Source organism: Thermobia domestica, chromosome 7, assembly GCF_964235325.1.
Source record: "Thermobia domestica chromosome 7, izTheDome1.hap1.1, whole genome shotgun sequence".
Lineage (NCBI taxonomy): Eukaryota > Metazoa > Arthropoda > Insecta > Zygentoma > Lepismatidae > Thermobia > Thermobia domestica.
In genome coordinates, this window is record NC_137460.1 from 48,420,231 (window position 1) to 48,438,160 (window position 17,930).

Here is a 17,930-nt window from a genome sequence, read left to right on the forward strand (position 1 = left end):
GACATGTACAGATGTGAGGAATAGTAAGGAGATTCATGCTCATATGTGAATGATGCACTGTGTAGAGAGCGCAGGTTCAGCTAGTCTCTATATTAAAATACTACGTTTATATGTTTGTCCGCAATCCTTTCGACAATGAGATCTCGAAAACCACAAGTGCTAGAAACGTACCGGTACCGTTTTCACTGGTCGATTCCAAATTTTGTGTCGATTGGTCAGTTCTCATTCAAATTTTCAAAAGCCGTGTCGTTATTGTTCTATTAAACATTTTAGAGGCCGTTTTGAGCCCATAAGATTAACATTGTTGCAGGCCGAAACTACGGCGTTAGGCAACCAGTAGAGAATATACGTATGGCGGGTTGACGGACATTGCAGGCGTTTTGCTTAAATCTGAATGGCAAAACCTATTGTATGCTGGCAACTTCAAAGGTCTCAAGGGACGCAGTGAGGCGTACTTGGACGGATATGGATTTATTAGGCCTACCGCTCACTGGTGACAAAATAGTTGCGCAACTATCTTGTCGCTGTTGCTTATAGTCAGCAACTTCACGGCGACAAAACATTTTTGTTGCCACACCCTCGCTCACTGGGGACGGCAACAGAAAAGTTGCCGGACATTTGATATCACAATTTGGCGGGATTAGACACAGTACGATGGACTTCGAAGAATGTGCTGTTGTTTGAGCGCTAATGCTGAATTTAAGAAGGAAGAAAAGAAAAAAAATACTGGGTACATCCTATATACAGTGAGAAATTGCTGAAAGGAAAATTTTACACGCTATATAGTGATTTACGCAATTATCTCTCGAAGTTCTTTAGCTACTGTAGAATGAATGTGATCACCTTTGTGGTAGCCCCAGCAATAACAAAGATAAACAGAAACTTCAGACTAGCTGCCACCTGAAGAAAGGCTAATAGTAACAGTAAGTAAGCATGTATTATGTGTGTATTTGATTGATTTACCTGTAAAATAACAGTTAATAATAATCAGACTGCCTTATGACATTAGTCCATTCAGTTGTACTGCGATATCAGATTCAGAATCTAATAGAGTTGGGTGGTAAAGCGTTCACCTCTGGTGCATAGGGTCCCTGGTTCGATCACAGCTCGCGTCAAGTGAGATTTGTGGTGGACAAACACCGTGTGCATGCATTTTCCCATTTCTTCTCACTTTTTTCATCCTGCCATTTCATTCAATCTCATCATTACCGTCTCCTTTAGCCTACCTGGCACAACCGTGGAATATAAAGCTCCAAGGTTTGATTTGAAAATGTAATAGATTCCTGTGTAAATACCTGTGTTATTTTTTTCTTGGCTGGAAAGCTCATTCCAGTTTCTTACTATAGCAAAACACACTTCCTCACACAATTTCTTCTTCAAATTTATATCTGAATATTCTTGTAAACTTTCTTTATATAATGCTGGGTGTTTCTCTATTTCCTCAAGTTTTCATTATCTTCATCACCAATTAAAAATATACATGTATTAGATTCCATTGGGAACATTTCTTTTCATGCGTTACACGGAACGAAGTGTTATGTGAAAAAAAAAAAAAACTTGTAGAAAACATATATTTTTTGTCACTCTGCTTGGAGGTACCTCGGCAACTTTTCTGCAGCCGTTGCCGCAGTGAGCGAATTCCCATAAAACTCAATGCATTTTTTATGTTGGCCAACTGTTCCATCGCCGAGCTGTTGCCTTGCTGTCGCCCTGCTTGGCGACACCTCGGCAACTTTTCTGTCACCGTCGCCTCAGCGAGCGGACTCAATGCATTTAGCCAGAGCAACAAGCTAGTTGCCGCAGTACCGTATCCAGGGGGGTCTATGGGGGGCCGGGCCCCCCTAAATTTTTGCTGGTCCCCTGAAATTTTTTCAATAGGCTTGCAAAAGAACTATAATATGGTGATGAACTATCATATGGTTGGATCAGGCCCCTCCTAACTTCAGCCGGGCCTTCCCCTAAGTTTTTGGGCTGGCTACGGGCCTGAGTTGCAGGACAAAATGTTGCCAGTGAGCGGTAGGCCTTAGAAAAAAATATTTCCACCTGATATCGTGTTACTTCTACAAAGTTTCCTATCCTTTACTTGTGTGAGTAAGGAGACATGCACAGTGGGAAGGAGATTTATGGTCACAACAGAACGACACGCTGAGTAGACAGCGCAGGTTCATTTAGTTCTTGTATAATTATTTTTCATCCTGTTTAAAGAGCAGACTTAAAAGTGAAAGATAAAATTAATGATTCTTGTGTCGAAAGTAAATATTTTTGGTGTAACAAGTTAGCAACATGAAAAAGTGTCCTCAATTTTGACATTTCAAAAATATTATAACAGTGCTTGAAAGCATAAGTTAATATTAGCCATCTGGTATTTACGAAATATCTCTGCTTTTATTTCGATTCTCAACTAATAAAAATGAATCAACGGTTCTCAAATGAAAGAACCTGAGTCCAACTTTGTATAACTTTGAGATAATAAAGGAAAAACTACAAGATGTTTCTATATGAATATTGGGATTTTAAGATTTTATAGTATTTATTACATTTAACGTACAATTATAGATATGAACATTATGAGGGTTCGCATCACTACTTAGATAAAATATTGATTCATCAGTGAAGACGACACGATCCTAAAAATCTTCATTGTCGTGCAGCAACGTTGCATTTGCAAAGTTAGCACGTAAACCGTTGTCTGTACGGATGTAGCAACTGCGAACGATAAGAATGTAGTTGGGAGCGTCTTCTTAAAATTCTCCAGATCCGGTTGCACTGTAACTACAGATTCAATCTTTGCAAAATGTAAAACACAAGAAAGCTTTATGGTCACTAGTTAGCACCTTTGCTACCAGCACTAGCTAACAGCATACAGAAGAAAGAGTGGATGCTCATGCGTGCGTACAAAACAGCTTGAGTTTCTCTTTCATTTGATATATCATTTATAATTGTAAGTTAATTGTAATAAATACTACAAAGCCATAAAACCCGGAATTCATTTTGAAACACCCTGTATTTAAATTCAAGACTGTAGATCTTTCTTGTGCTCAAACGCGTTGTATCTACGCCGTTGTAACACCTTCAACACTTGTTCTTTCTACACTTAAAATACAAACCCCCTAGAAAATCTAAAAAGTTCATAAACCAAATTTCAAAGAACGGGACACGGGTCCATTCTCCAATTATCGATTAAAATCATCCATTCTCTGTCATTCAATTTTGGAGAATGTTGGTCTATACTTAATTAAATCTAATATTTCAACAGGAAAACAAGTGCAAAACTGTATGAATACACTCTAAAACTTTCATACGGTGTTCCAATATATTTTTTAAAAAATTATAGAAATGTGGTAACCCTAATCATGTATGTTCAACCCTCTCAATATAAGTCGTTCCTCACCACGCTGCTTCGCCTTAAAGAGAACTGAATTATGGGACACCACTACCTGCCTTGACATAATTTCCTTTTAGAAGCTAAACATTGTCTTATCTGCAAGACGTGTAGTCGCTTGTGTAGATACTTCAGATGTATATTGTAATGAATGGTAGAAACGGTATGCGGGTATTTTTCCTCACGTTTCTATTAAGATCTATACAAGTTCTTTGTACGCTATACTACAAATAATAATTTGCTTTAAGTCATAGTCCTTTCTTTATGAGGTTGGACTTCCTGCCCATATCAGCCCATAATCCTTTGAGATTGACGATTAGGAACCTCCTGCCTGTAGCAGCGCGGAGGTGGGATGGTGTTTCCTACCCAGTGCAGCGCGAAGACGAAAGGGACCTCCTGCTCGTAGCAGCATGGAGGTGGAATGGTATCTTCTGCCCAGTGGAGCGTGGAGGTGGGTTAGTGTCTCTTGCCTAATGTAGCACGGAGATGAAAGGACCAGTACAACTCGGAGGCGAAAGGAACCTCCTGCTCAATGCAGCGCCGACATAGAATAAGAACCTCTTGCTCAAAGCAGCACAGAGGCAAGGTTAGGGAGTCTTTCGCGGCCCAGAGCTGCGCGAGGAGAAAGGTAGGAATGATCTGATCTGATCTGGAACTGAAATCTTCTTCGTCTTGACGTGCTCTTTTATAGCCGATTTTGGAGGCGGAGCCTGTAGAGGAGCTTCAGGAGTCCTTCGTGACTCTCCGTGTTTTTCTTCGTACATCTTCGTAGGTGGCTTCTGTCGCCTGCATGATAATCCTTGTACAGAAGCTCGTGTTGTTTACAAATATAACCGAATATAGCAATATTTAATAGCCCGATAAAATAACTAGATATCCATGTATTCCATTCCAAAAGACGAGGAGCTAATCGTTTCACTAAAAAATTATATTAACTTACCTTTCAGAAAGTTATGGAAGCCAGAGTACTGCTGGACTCAACCTGAAACAAAAAAAAAATAAACATTCTTATATTAAAACATGTAGTGAATGTGACTACTTTAGAACAAATACATAAAAACAGTAATGTGTTTAAGAAGTAGGAGTGGATACTCTTTAGTATATATTAAGAGCTTTGCTTTAACATGGGTCGTAACAGTTTTCATTATATATTGTGGGGTAAAATGAAGTTCTTAGAAAAAATGGGACAATATTTACTGTAAACGACAGATATCTTAACGTAATTGCATCGATCTAAGCTTTCTAGGGGATATTGAAGTTGTAATTTATTATATAAATAATGAAAAACTCCAAAGAAGAGATGTTGCATTTCTTGGACATATAATACAAGAGTAAACCCTAAACTGCAAAAAAATCATAGTGTTAAAACAAATCAATTTCAACAGAGGTAAGTGTATCTTGTTATTTAAATCAAGGGTCTGGTGTTGCTGTTAACACAAGCCTGGGGTCATCGATTTGATAAAGACAGTAGTGAGTGGTGAGAAAATAACATTCACGAGACAAAGTAGATAAATGAAAGAAGGAACGCGGAAATGTACACGGCGTCATGATGCTCTTTATGTATACAAATGTTTTATCTGCTCTATAGAAGGTCAGAACATGTCAGTCATGAACTCTTTCAGGTTGTCCTTGGTTATATTTGCACTTTTACCAGCATATGAACGGATATTGGATGAATCGGGATTTTGTTGGCTGGAAAGTGGCCTCATTCATGTTTGTGCTTGTTCCTCATTCACGTCACCTTTACGACAGTATTGTTACAATGCCATAGCTTGGAACGTGCTACAGAGGTCTCAAACTGTATTGGCCACTATTTTTTTCAATAGAAGGTGTGCCGCAACTATTTTCTACATTGCTGACTATATCGCTCATTGAACAGAATTTTTCTTCAATCTCTTTTTTCGCATCGTTGTCGATATTTGTTAGTCGCTCTAAGTTCCATATTCTATTTCTTCTCCCATTTTTCTTGATCGACTTTAACCAGGTTTGCACTTCTGCCACTAAGAGATTGTGGTCCGAATCAATGTCCGCTCCCGATAGTATCTTCACGTCTTGTACACTATTCTTGAAACGTTGCTTCACAAGAATGTAATCTATTTGGTAGCGTTTCTTATCTCCTGGACTTTTCCACATGTACAACTTGTTTTTTTTTTTTCTTAAACCACGTGTTTATAACCACCAGATCATGTTGGCTGCAGAAATCGACAAACATTTGACCTCATTCATTTCTTCTGCCTAGTTCAAATGGTCTCACTACCTTATTCGCAGCTCCTTCTCTTACTACGCTGTTGAAGTCTCCCATTACTATGGAGTTGACCTTACCTCTTCCTTCCTGATGCAATATGTCACTAATCTGATCATACATTACTTCTACTTCATTGTCATCATGGTCGGTTGTTGGCATATACACTTATCACAATAACCACTGTTTTTGCACTTAGTGTCATAAACATCAATCGGTCACTGCAGCATTCCACTTTGGTTACACTTCTTGCTACTCCGTTCTTCATTGCTATCGCGACACCACCCGAATAGATTATTCTGTAATGTACAAATACCGTCTCACTTTCTCTTGGTAATATCACTTCACTCAAGTCCACTATGTCCATTTTATGTTTGTTCATTTTCATTTATAAATTCTCAAGTTTACCCGCACGTCGTAGAGTTTGTACGTTCCAGGTACCAATGCTGAAATAAAAGTTATTACTTTCACCTTTGATGTTTCTTCCCGGAGTAGTCCCCACCAGGAGATCCAAACGGGAGACTATTTTACCTCCGGAATTTTTTGCTCAGGAAGAACCATCATATTTATTTATTATCCTAATTCGTCTCTCCTGGGAAAAGATAATGTGGTAGTATTCCCATTACCTTTCCACATCTCCATGCCGTTAACCATCTTGTGGTTTATCCGTCTTTTAGGACAGTTTTCTCTCCTAAGGACAAGAAGATGCCCTGACCTATACCCCTCCGAGAAGGCCGTTGGCACTTGATAGAAACTGACTCCTTACCCCAGGAGTCGGTCGGTCTCCACCTACGGTAGCCGCCACAGACGTTGCCCGCATTCTCCCGCAGGGAGGTGTAGAATGGGATTTTCCCTTTGATCTATTACGTCATATTTGCTGACTCGGCGTGATATAGTGGGGGGAGTACTATTGTACTCTAGCCCTAAGCCACCATAATCTCAGAATTTTTGTATTATGCTTCCTCATGATGCAACAACTAGGTTATGGCTAAAGGGAAGTACTTTTAACACGGGCTACGAACCACAATGAATGCTTGAATTCTTTGAGATTGCTAGTGCACAGTAGGGCGGAGCGTTTTGCACTTTTGTTGGAAATTCGATGACAGCTATTGCGGAAAAGGTGTCATTAGTGGCACCGACCTTACTAATTTTTAATTTTTTTTTTTTGGTCAACCCCTTACCCTATCGCAACGGACTTAAAGTTTTTAAGTCTTTGGTTAGGCAACACACACAACACCAATGACAGAAAAGCTACTTGTGATCATTTTTAGAGTTACCTGATGGCTATAATACAATTATTTTATTAAAAGAAATCTGTAGCAATGCCAGTAAATAATTTTAAAATGTTATGAATCAAAGTACAGCCATATTAGCTCAGTTGTTGGAATTAATGTCCAGATTTTGTTTGGAATGCCACGTTAACGATGATTATAGGCATAGCTCTTGATATGACAGGATTTGTTTTTGGCAACTCTTCGCTCGTTATGTACACCAATAGCAAATGCTACCTAGCAGCAGGCTACACAACTTCGTGGTTGCTTCCTTTGACCACGCTCTTCGAGCGTCGTCGCAACGTCCGACTCCGTCCAGATTCGCGCACCTCCCGCTCGCCTCGTTGGCACCAGAACCTACCCCGACGTTTCTAGAATATTCTCGCTCGAAGTTCGGCGGTGGTATAAATATTGTGAATAGGCCAGTTTATTGCAGCTTAAGCTTTAACGGTTTTAGTTCGCTACTGTTTCTCTTAAGACGTGGACCTACTGATTAACGTGGAATCCGAACCACATGAGCTCCCGTCGGGAATCGGACCCGGGTCTCCCACGCCAAAGGCGCGTACGCTAACCGCTTAGCCACGGAGGAGCTCTAGTTGGACAAAGAGTTGTACATATTTGGCGTAAAGCAAGTATTCCTGTGGTTTGAGAAAAGAGAGTTTTTGACATGCTGAAAACATTTTATATTAAGTGTCGTACCAAGGAAAAACATTTCAGTCGAAAAGGACAAGAAGCAACACTTCGTGCAGGTTTTGTTACAACGCGGAAAAGTCTCTTTTTGATATTGCGTCTTGCAAATGTAAAACCGCCTAAGATTGCAACTGTGCGAGTACACGTAAGATTCCAAAACGAGAATTCAAGTTTCTTTTTGACCAGAGAACATAACGGAAAATGAGCATTGGTAACATTGATGTCAGAACAAGCAAATCTTTGTCAAAATATTTTCCCGTAAAGTGAGCAGATTTAAGGGGCAGACAACCAAGAAAGACGCTGGAAGTGTTGAAGCAAGTCCATCAAATAGTGGAATTAGGCATAGGCACAGGTGAAACATACTGGCGTCGTCAGGGTAATCCAGCAAAGCTGTTGAATCGGGAAGCCCGTCGGGATCTGACTTCGAGGTGCGATCAAGAAGGAAACATCTTCAAAATAGAGTGGAGGTAGCAACCTTCAGGCAGACAGATTGCTTTGATCGCTTCTGCCGTACTTCAGGACGCGAGACTCATAACGTCAGAGGACAAAAATCTTGTTGTTGATAGATCTAAGGTACGAAGAGAAAGAGATAAACTGGGTGAGAAGATCCAGAAAGAAAAGGCTCACCCAGGCCGGGCGATTACAAGTATCTACTTCGAAGGAAAAAATGATGCAACTCTTGTGCAAGAAAAAATTAACGGCAAACTACGAAGACAGAAAAGCATATCACAGGTTTATCGGAGCCCGGTTCAGAATACTTGGGTCATGTTACACCTAAGTCAAGCACTGGCAAGGATATTGCCGACTCTATATTGGAGCTTTTAGAGAAGAACCAGTACGACGTGTCAAGTCTTGAGGCAGTCGGCAGCGATGGTGAAGCCACGAACACAGGATGGTGATAAGTCAGATACAAGTGATAAGTCAGATACAAAGATCCCTAGCAAAGGAACTGCAGCATCTCATTTGCCTTCTTCATACCAACGAGTTGCCATTTCGACACCTGGTTACCGAATTGGATGGTGGGACGACCGGACCCAACGCTTTTTCCGGCCCCATCGGAAAGAAATTAAAGCATTGTGAACGTTCACCGATCCTCTCCTTTACACCCATTCCCGTAGAATGGGTGTCTGAAATGGAAAAAACAGATGGTTTAAGCAGCGACCAGAATTATCTCTTTGAAATTTGTAGGGCTGTTGCTACAGGAATGTGTACTACCGATCTAGCAAACAGAAAACCAGGACCATTATCACATTCACGATAGCATTGGCCTGTAGGATGCTTCGCCACTACATCAGTACTGATAAACCTACTTCAAGTTTGTGTCTACTTTGCCAGTACATTGTTAAAGTATACGCTCCCGTCTGGTTTTCAATACGGCGAAATCCTTCGTGCGAAATGGGCGCCATGCATCTGTTTTGCATAGTTTAGCTATCATGTTTTCTGTCAGAAAATCTATAACAGATAGTTCATACTGTTCTACAAATAAACGGATACTACGCTCATCATGAAAACCTGCTGATAGCGATGACAGCAGATGAAAATCCGCATGTTCGAACGTTAAGCTGGAGAAGGATAAAAAAGTGCCGCAGCCAGAAGACTCCGAGATCAAGCCGCCCACGTGACTTCATTGTTCCGAAATTAAACTTTACAGATGAAAATTACTACGACATGATTAATTGGCCGAAATGTCTAACAGAGCCGCCAATCACACGAAAAATAACGGATCAGCAGCATGAAGAAAACATCCGAACTTCAGCTACTCTAACAACAACATTCCCTTGCCATAATCAAGATGTGGAACGCACAGTGAAGCTGGTGTCCGAGGCAGCGTCGAAAAAGTGCGGCCAGAACGCAAGAGATATCTACGTTACAGCCAAACTGAAATCTAAAACAAGAGTGCTCCGCTTAGAGACCAAGAAGAACTACGTGACCTAAAGTCAAATGTCAACGTATGCCTAATGGGTGGGTGGGTGGGCGGAACTCGATGTGAGTTCTGGGTTATTTTGCGTATAGAGCAAAATAAGCGAAGAGTTGCACAAAGAAAATCGTGTTATATCAAGGGCTATGCCTATAATCATCGTTAACGTGGCATTCCAAACAAAATTTGGACATTAATTCCAACAACTGATTAATATGGCTGTACTTTGACTCATAAACATTTTAAAATTATTTACTGGCGTTGCTACAGATTTCTTTTAATAAAATAATTGTATTATAGCCATCAGGTAACTCTAAAAACGATCACAAGTAGCTTTTCTGTCATTGGTGTTGTGCGTGTTGCCTAACCAAACACTTTAAAAACTTTAAGTTCGTTGGGGTAGAGTAAGGGGTTTTCCAAAAAAAAAAAAAAAAAAAAAAAAACACATTCAGTAAGGTCGGTGCCACTAATGGCACCTTTTCCGCATTAGCCATCATCGAATTTCCAGCAAAAGTGCAAAACGCTCCACCCTAGTGCACAGGGATCATTAAGCAAGACTAATTCTTACAAAGACAGTTCCCCACCATTTCATTTCGCTTGCGAGGGAGCTGGGCTTCAGGACTGCTCTACCAGCCCCAGCCTTTCTAGCACTAGGTATATACAGGGTGTTTCAAAGCAACACGACAACGTTTGAAAGGAGATTCCTGACACAAAAATAAGACAAAAGGTATAGACCAACCTGGGGCACAAATACTTCCTTTCGGAGTTATAGGCAGCCGAAAACATGAAAAATGAACTTTAAAGGTTCACAGCTCCAAAACTATGGGACCTACTGTAGTCGGGTCAAGACTTCACTTAGGAACTAGTATATTTTTCAGAATCCTAAGGTACTTCCGCGACAATTTTTATAGAGGTAGTTGGTGAATACTTCAAATTATACGCCGGTAGCTAAGCTCAGCTATAAAAATTGTTGTGTGGCTGCCTTAGGACTCTGAAACATGGATATTTGGATAGGGCACATACTAGTTTCTAAGTGAAGTCTTGACCCGAAAATAGTAGGTCTGATAGTTTTGGAGTTATTTATGTTTTCGGCAGCCTGTAGCTTCGAAATGGCTTATTTCTGCACCCAGGTTGTTCTATACTTTTAGTCTTATCTTGGTGTCAGGAATCACCTCCCAAACGTTCTCGGTAGTTTTGAAACACCCTGTATACGCTGGACTTTATAACAATAAATTCCTTTGAAGCTATTATCCGAGTTGTTCTCTTTTTCCAACTGTCATGTGCACACACAGAAATCGCAGGTCTGGTATTAACGAGAAAAAGTAAAGAGAATTTCGCCTGAAGCCTGGTTTTTTAGTTTATATTATTAATTTCCAACATTTGAAGAAAGGGAGAGAAATAAGACTTAATATCTCCCTTTAAATGGCGGGTGGTACTAATTTTAATTTTCCGTCCATGAAGTGGGAAGAAAATGAAGAAAAAGAGGAATTCAAAGAATTTTCAAAGCTAAAGCATCTGAACAAGAGAGCAGTAAGAAAGAAGTTACAGATGATTAATTGCACCAGAAGAGATATATATAAATCAATATACATAGTACCCTCTGCAAGAAGTAAATTAATATTTGATATTTCTTTTTTTCTTTCTTATTTCTAGTTCCCAAGTTTAATTTCAAGAGAAGACTAGTCAGATAGTTAATTGCACGTTTCTAATGGTTTCCTCGAAGCAACAATTTTTTAAGACTTTTTCTTTTTTCTTTAAAAAAAGGAAATGCTTTGTATGCAGTTCTGAATGATGTTCTGGAATATTCTTAATTAAAATTTGAATATGAATACAGTTCAAGAATATTGTCCATTGTCTCACAGTGTTGATGGCAAATACATTTGGATACAACTTTGCCTCTTTATAGTCAGTGTTGTTGATAATGTGATGTACACATGTGGTGTAATTGTGGTATATGAGATGCTGATACTATAGCACAAGCAACATGTAAATTATACTGATACTATAGCACAGGCAACATGTAAATTATACTGATACTATAGCACAGGCAACATGTAAATTATACTGATACTATAGCACAGGCAACATGTAAATTATACTGATACTATAGCACAGGCAACATGTAAATTATACTGATACTATAGCACAGGCAAAAATTAGATACTGAAATTTAAAAAAGAAAGCTATGTTTAGGTAAACTTTAAATTAAACTCTTTTATATTAACAAATATAGCAGTATAAATACACCATGAATTTACATCACATTTGGTATCAATAAATCTTCAATGCATATGTATTATTTGCGCGCGTTCACTTTAATTTCTTCCTCTCTTTTGAAATGACCTTCTTACGTTTCACTTGTCCGAATCGTGCATCGACTAGCACGCTTGTGTCAAGCAACGACAAAGCGTGGTTTGGGACGATTGGCTGGATTACTCACGTGGTTGATAATTCTTTTCTGCTATCATAAAAATTGACCAATAATTGAGGTTTTGTTCCCAGAATCTCGCAAGCAGTGATGCCAATATAGCCTATTTTTGCCTAAATCTTGCCTATTTGGAGAGACATTTAGCCATACAAATCTACGAAATGCTTATTTCCTTAAATATAGCTTATTGTATGAAACTCTTTTGCTATTTTTAGCTTTTAATTGGCCGTTAAATTAATTCGAAAAATACTTTTTCTTTGAAAATAAAGTGTAAGTTTTAAAAATTAGCCTATTTGTCATTATGTTATCGTATCAATTGATTTCTCTAGACAGAGGATGTTTTATTACGCAACAGACACTTGTTTTTCATTTTTCTTCCCTCCTCCCGACCAGGAGCCCAGCGCAGCGTAATCGCTAACTCCCTTACTTTTGGTGTGAGCTGTACCGGGTTCGATTCCCGGTGGGACTACTCGGTCGAAAAAGTGTAAAACTCTTTATAGACCAGTCATTCTGAATGAAGTTTTCCTGGGTTTTCGTCATTCACACCAGGCAAATGTCGTGGTGGTACCTAACTTATAGGTTCCAGACTGCTTCTTTCCTTACCCAATCCTTTCTTCCTTCTCTTTCCCCGGATAATGTGCTCACCGAGAAAACATCATCCCTCATACGTGACAGGATAAATGGTCTTAAATATCGAAAGCCCAGAAATCTAAAACTTAAATCTCTCCCCACCTTACATATTTACAACTACTTAACAATACTTATCGACTCAGAAAGAGTTTTAATGTCGCACCCGTAACGTCTCCGTTTACTACTTTTTAAATTGTTTTAATTTTCGCATTTGTTTGCAAAAATGAAATTTTTCTAATACAAATTTAGTAAACTATTCGGTTCTTCAAGCCACAAAGATTGTTTTTGTTTATTAAAGGAAACAAATAATATATCTAATTAGCTTGAAAACTCTCAATGCAATCATGATGATTCATGTGGATGTACGGAGAAATAAGAAGTGTTTGTGAGGACTATGACCTGCCGAAAGAAGTACTACTGAAAATTGGGACAACGGCAGTCTTCACAAATACAACCAATTCGAAATCTAACTATGGTGCATCCAGTTCCAGCGAATCAGCTAGCTGCGACGTCATCGATGATGACTTATTCCAATGTAACTGATAATATGGCTGGTAACTTTCACAAATGAAATGAGTTGTTGATGGGTTTTATTGTAATTTAAAGTCACGTATGTTCCTTGAGCGAATAAAATTTAAATTTCAAATTTTACTATAACTTTACTATAAATCCTACACACACAAAATCTACAATGTGGGTTATAGGTTAGTAATTCAAAATCTAGCCATTTTTGCGTAAAAAAAAAAAAAAAAAAACATATATGAAGGCCATCTAGTCTATTTTCTTCAGAAGTTGTTGGCAACACTGCTCGAAAGTCAAAAGTATCTGTGAACATGAATCTGGCTCAAACATTGAATCAAGTATCCTTTGTTTTAAGAACACACTCACTGAACTTTATCGAACTTCACCGGCGCCAGAATTCTGCTATGTAGAAGCGAACTGTACACATCGGGAAACTAAAACTGAACGTTTCGTCCATGAAGAAAATATAATTTTGAATAAACTTCGAATACAATTTTTATGTTTTCTGCCGTGGAAAATTTTGAGTTATTGGAGTGTATTAGGATAATTTTAGAAATTTAAATACAATTTATCCTCATATTGAGTTTAGACTTCGTGAAAACTTTGGACCTCTTCTAAAATAAATTCTTTGTACATGCTTGTGTGGATGTACAGTTTAGGGCGGAATTCGAGCCGTTGTGAATCGAACCCGCGTTCCCCGTGCCAAAAACGTCAAATAACTGTCGTTTTGATAGGTTTTCAGATATATGGGAAAGTTCTCTAAAAGTGATAACAAAGACAAAGTTGTTGACTATGCTTTGGTATCTTTTCTTGTTCCTTTAATTTAATCTTTGGTTCTATGTGTCGCCAACACTTACCGGTATGCAAAAATGTCACTCATGGGTTCAGTTTAGCAAAGATGATATTGCAGATTGTTACTTGAACTTGCGGTGGTAGCAGGCTTAACAAGAAGTTTGGAAAGAATTTTGACATTTCGGGAGAGTAGAACAATGTCAAAACTCTATGATAAATTCTTATGATTCATTTGGTACACAATTAAGTACATGTAAAATAAATTTGGAAAAGCAATAATAACACAATAATTTACAACGAAAAAAAAAAGAGTAGAATTTGTCTAATACCACAAACTGTATAAGGTTGAAAACCATACATATGGGTAGAAGATGGCAACATCAATACTAACTTAGTTCATTATTAACCAAAATATTTGGGAAAATGAATGTTAAGCTACCAATAAACCTGTTTTGCTGAATTAGTCCTAGAAGCGACAATCCTATTAGCGACAGGAACTGTTATCTGTCCTACGAGCGACCGATTCATTGACATTGAGGTGATGAAAAATGATATGATTCCCTCTCGTAAAAATATGTTTGCCTCTGGCGTTATTAGCGTCCGAACAATCTTGCTATGAAAAATACTGAAAAATACTATATTTTCCCTCTACTATGAATGTAAATAAATCTTAGATCTATCTTAATTTTGAGTTAGATTTACATAAGCCATATCAAGTAACGAGATAGCAGGGATATTTCCATGAAAAGTATATTCTCATGTAATTAATTATTAAAAAGCCAATTACAATACCCCATTTCTCCAAAAGCTTTGCTTTCTATACTTAATTTAATTCAAATTTTATTACTCACTAAGCAAAGCAATATATTTTATTTCGGAAAACTTATACTTTCGTCAACTCTCCACTTTTTAGACTTTCTTAGACTCTATGAATAACATGAGAAAAACACTTCAAAAACAATGCCAGTCCCAAGCCCGAATAAAGTGTGAGGAGACGTCAAGGAAAAATATACATGATACTCTTTAATAGTTTGTTATCAATATTGTCTGTCATCTTATTGAAGAACGCTTTGTACTACGAATGTAAAGGTAAGGTTACATCTGAAATTTATGATTAAGCAAAAAGAATGTCCTTGTAATTGTGAAACGGCTGGAAGAAATAAGAGCTCTAGGAACGTAAATTTTCATAGTACATTTTGTTAGATTCTAAATCACACTAGTGTGAAACAAGTTAAAGAAGAGGGAACTTTATCCCCTTCCATTATCTTAATATGAACGAATCGATGCCTCATAGACAAGTTAACAGATCGAATCGGTCGCTCATAGGACAGTTAACAGTTCCTGTCGCACATAAGACTGTCGCAAGTAGGACGACACCTATTTTGCTATTCAGTTCCACTGATTTAGGTCTCACAGACCTTCCGGTTTAACCGGAATAGCCCTGTACTTATTATATAAAATAAATTTTTAAGTTTACCATTCTACGGTTATGCCCTTTAGGCTAAAGAAGACAAATGATTAGTTAAAATGAATGAGTGTAAAATAAAATATTATTATAAAAGTGAATAATTGTGAATAAACGGAAATTGGACCCACGACCACGTGCATCAAGGGCACACGCGTTATCTATTAGACCAGCAGAGCCTCCCCTATCAACATAGACGTATTCAAATTCCAAATGTTCCAGTTTTTTTTTAACACAAAGTAAGTTAAAATGATTCGTGGAATGTTTCTAATAAATCACTTATTCATAATAATCGATATGCAACTAATGGGAATAATATACTCTCTATTACTCACGTTTGGTGGGTATTAACCTATTCTTTACGACTAATTCATAAGGTGTCCCGTCGGAAAAATCTGGGATATGTACATTGCTTTAAAGTTCTATCGGGAGCTTTTAGTAAAGGATTCGGAAAAGAGGGCGAGAACTGAAATGTTTATTTGTAGAATGAATAGTTTGTTTGATTAAAGGAACTCAAAATTGCCAATTGAGAGCCTTCAAACAGGAAGGGAAGGGAATGTTACTTTTGAAGAATTTTTATCGTTTTTCTTAACGTCAAGAAGATATACTTGCGTCAGAGGAAACTTTAGAATCTTTACGGGTGACAACAAGAAGCAAGTTTGGTTTGTCTAATTGACTTCGGGTTTTAGGCTGCGAAAGGTAACCTGGATGCTTAAAGACACATTGGTCTCATTTGCAGTACGGTGCAGTACACGTTGCGACAACTATTCTTTATAAATGGACTTCTTACAATTACATTTTTGAAAGTACCCTTCCTTCGATTTCTACGATGTAATAAAATAGGTTGACTCCGTAATAAAAATAAAAGCAAAATGCCAGTGAAGTGTCAGTGCTTCAAAATTTGAGTTGCTTTGAGAAACAGTGTTAAGATATTTACTGATATTAATATTTCATCGTAAACAAGTGTCGTTTTATTTTCCGAGCCCAGCAAATTATCAGGGAAATTAAGAGTCAGCCTGACTAAAAATAATACAGAATTTACCATTTTTCTTTAGCTTGTTTATTCATAAGTGAAAGGAGGTACCAAAATGCAACTTACTACAACCACAGATAATCTTATTCTACAATAGAAATTATGAACCTAAAGAATGTTCAGTATTGCAATCCATAGAAATTACAGTGTTGCCAGAATAACAATTCCCCTAAAATCTAAGTTAAGAGAGCGACTAGAAGAACGAACTCAACTGCATTTGAGTACATATCATGTTGTTTTGGTTTGCTATGAACTACTTTGTAAATAGCATTATAATTTAATTTTAATAACTTTATGTTAAAACTATTTTGTTTATTACAAACCAAATACAAATGTTATTTAAAAAGTAGTTCATAGCAAACCAAAACAACATGATATGTACTCAAATGCAGTTGAGTTCGTTCTTCTAGTCGCTCTCTTAACTTAGATTTTAGGGGAATTGTTATTCTGGCAACACTGTAATTTCTATGGATTGCAACACTGACCATTCTTCAGGTCCATATTTTCTGTTGTTGAATAACATTATATACGATTGTTGTAAGTTGTATTTTATTATCTCCTTTCACTTATGAATAAACAAGCAAAATAAAATGGTAAATTTTGTATTATTTTTAGTAAGGCAGGCTGTTAAGCCAACATTGTCCATAAAGTCTGGGAGAAGAATAGTGTTTTATATTTATATAATGTTCAAGCATAGCGAGTGAAAATAGCCATAATTCAAGATGGACATAGTGTTCCTCGCCGCTTCGTTCGGACCTGACTACGCTAGCACCACCATACGGTGTAATCAGAAATTTCACTAGTTCCAGCACTTACGGCCTTATGCAGAGTCGTTTTAATGTATGATTAGCTTCATACTAAAGGGCTGACTACTGCAGGAAACATATGTTAGCTGAACTCTTTAGTATGGCACTAATAACGCGTCAGAATGACTCTGCATAAGGCGGTAAGGGCCTTATGCAGAGTCATTTTGATGAATGATTAGGTTCTTACTAAAGGTTTGACTACTGCAGGAAACTTATGTTAGTCAAAGTCTTTAGTATAGAGCTAATCATGTGTCAAAACGACTCTGCATAAACCCCTTAGTGTTTAAAGCAGTTGTACCAAACTCATGAAGCTTCTGAGCTACCGTACCCTTTTTAAATCCTACTGTGAGCTACCAACCAAAAGAATTACCAACTTCTTTTTTAAAAAACAAATTACTTGTACATATGTTTATTGCCTATAAACTTACATTTCTAGTAAATACGAAATCAAACTATCCAAGTTAGCAAGGGCCTTATGCAGAGTCGTTCTGACGCGTGATTACTACAATACTAAAGCGTTCGACAAACATATGTTGCCTGCGGTAGTCAGGCCTTTAGTATGACGCTAATCATACGTCAAAACAACTCTGTATATGGCCTCAAATGTGTAATATACACACGAAAAACGTAACGTGCATAAAAACATAAAAACACATAACGTATACAATCAACTGTGAGATGAGCCTGACAATGGCAATCGCGCGGCAGAAACAAGCAGTTGTCGTCAGCGCCCCCTGTCGTTAGCATCAGC

The 17,930-nt window shown here is 37.9% G+C and overlaps 1 protein-coding gene and 1 long non-coding RNA gene across 15 annotated transcripts in view; one reads left to right on the plus strand and one right to left on the minus strand.

Annotated features, from left to right (window-relative positions):
* The window catches only part of LOC145690064 (uncharacterized), a 1,134,032-nt gene that overhangs the window by 656,707 nt on the left and 459,395 nt on the right, over window positions 1-17,930 (minus strand). For both annotated transcript variants that reach the window (XM_081764582.1, XM_081764580.1), the window contains exon 2: window positions 4,323-4,364. The gene's annotated coding sequence lies outside the window, so the exon portion shown is untranslated. The remainder of the gene's footprint in view (window positions 1-4,322; window positions 4,365-17,930) is intronic.
* LOC145690066 (uncharacterized) overlaps window positions 1-17,930 on the plus strand; it is a 905,981-nt gene that overhangs the window by 270,828 nt on the left and 617,223 nt on the right. The gene's annotated exons all lie outside the window — the stretch shown is intronic.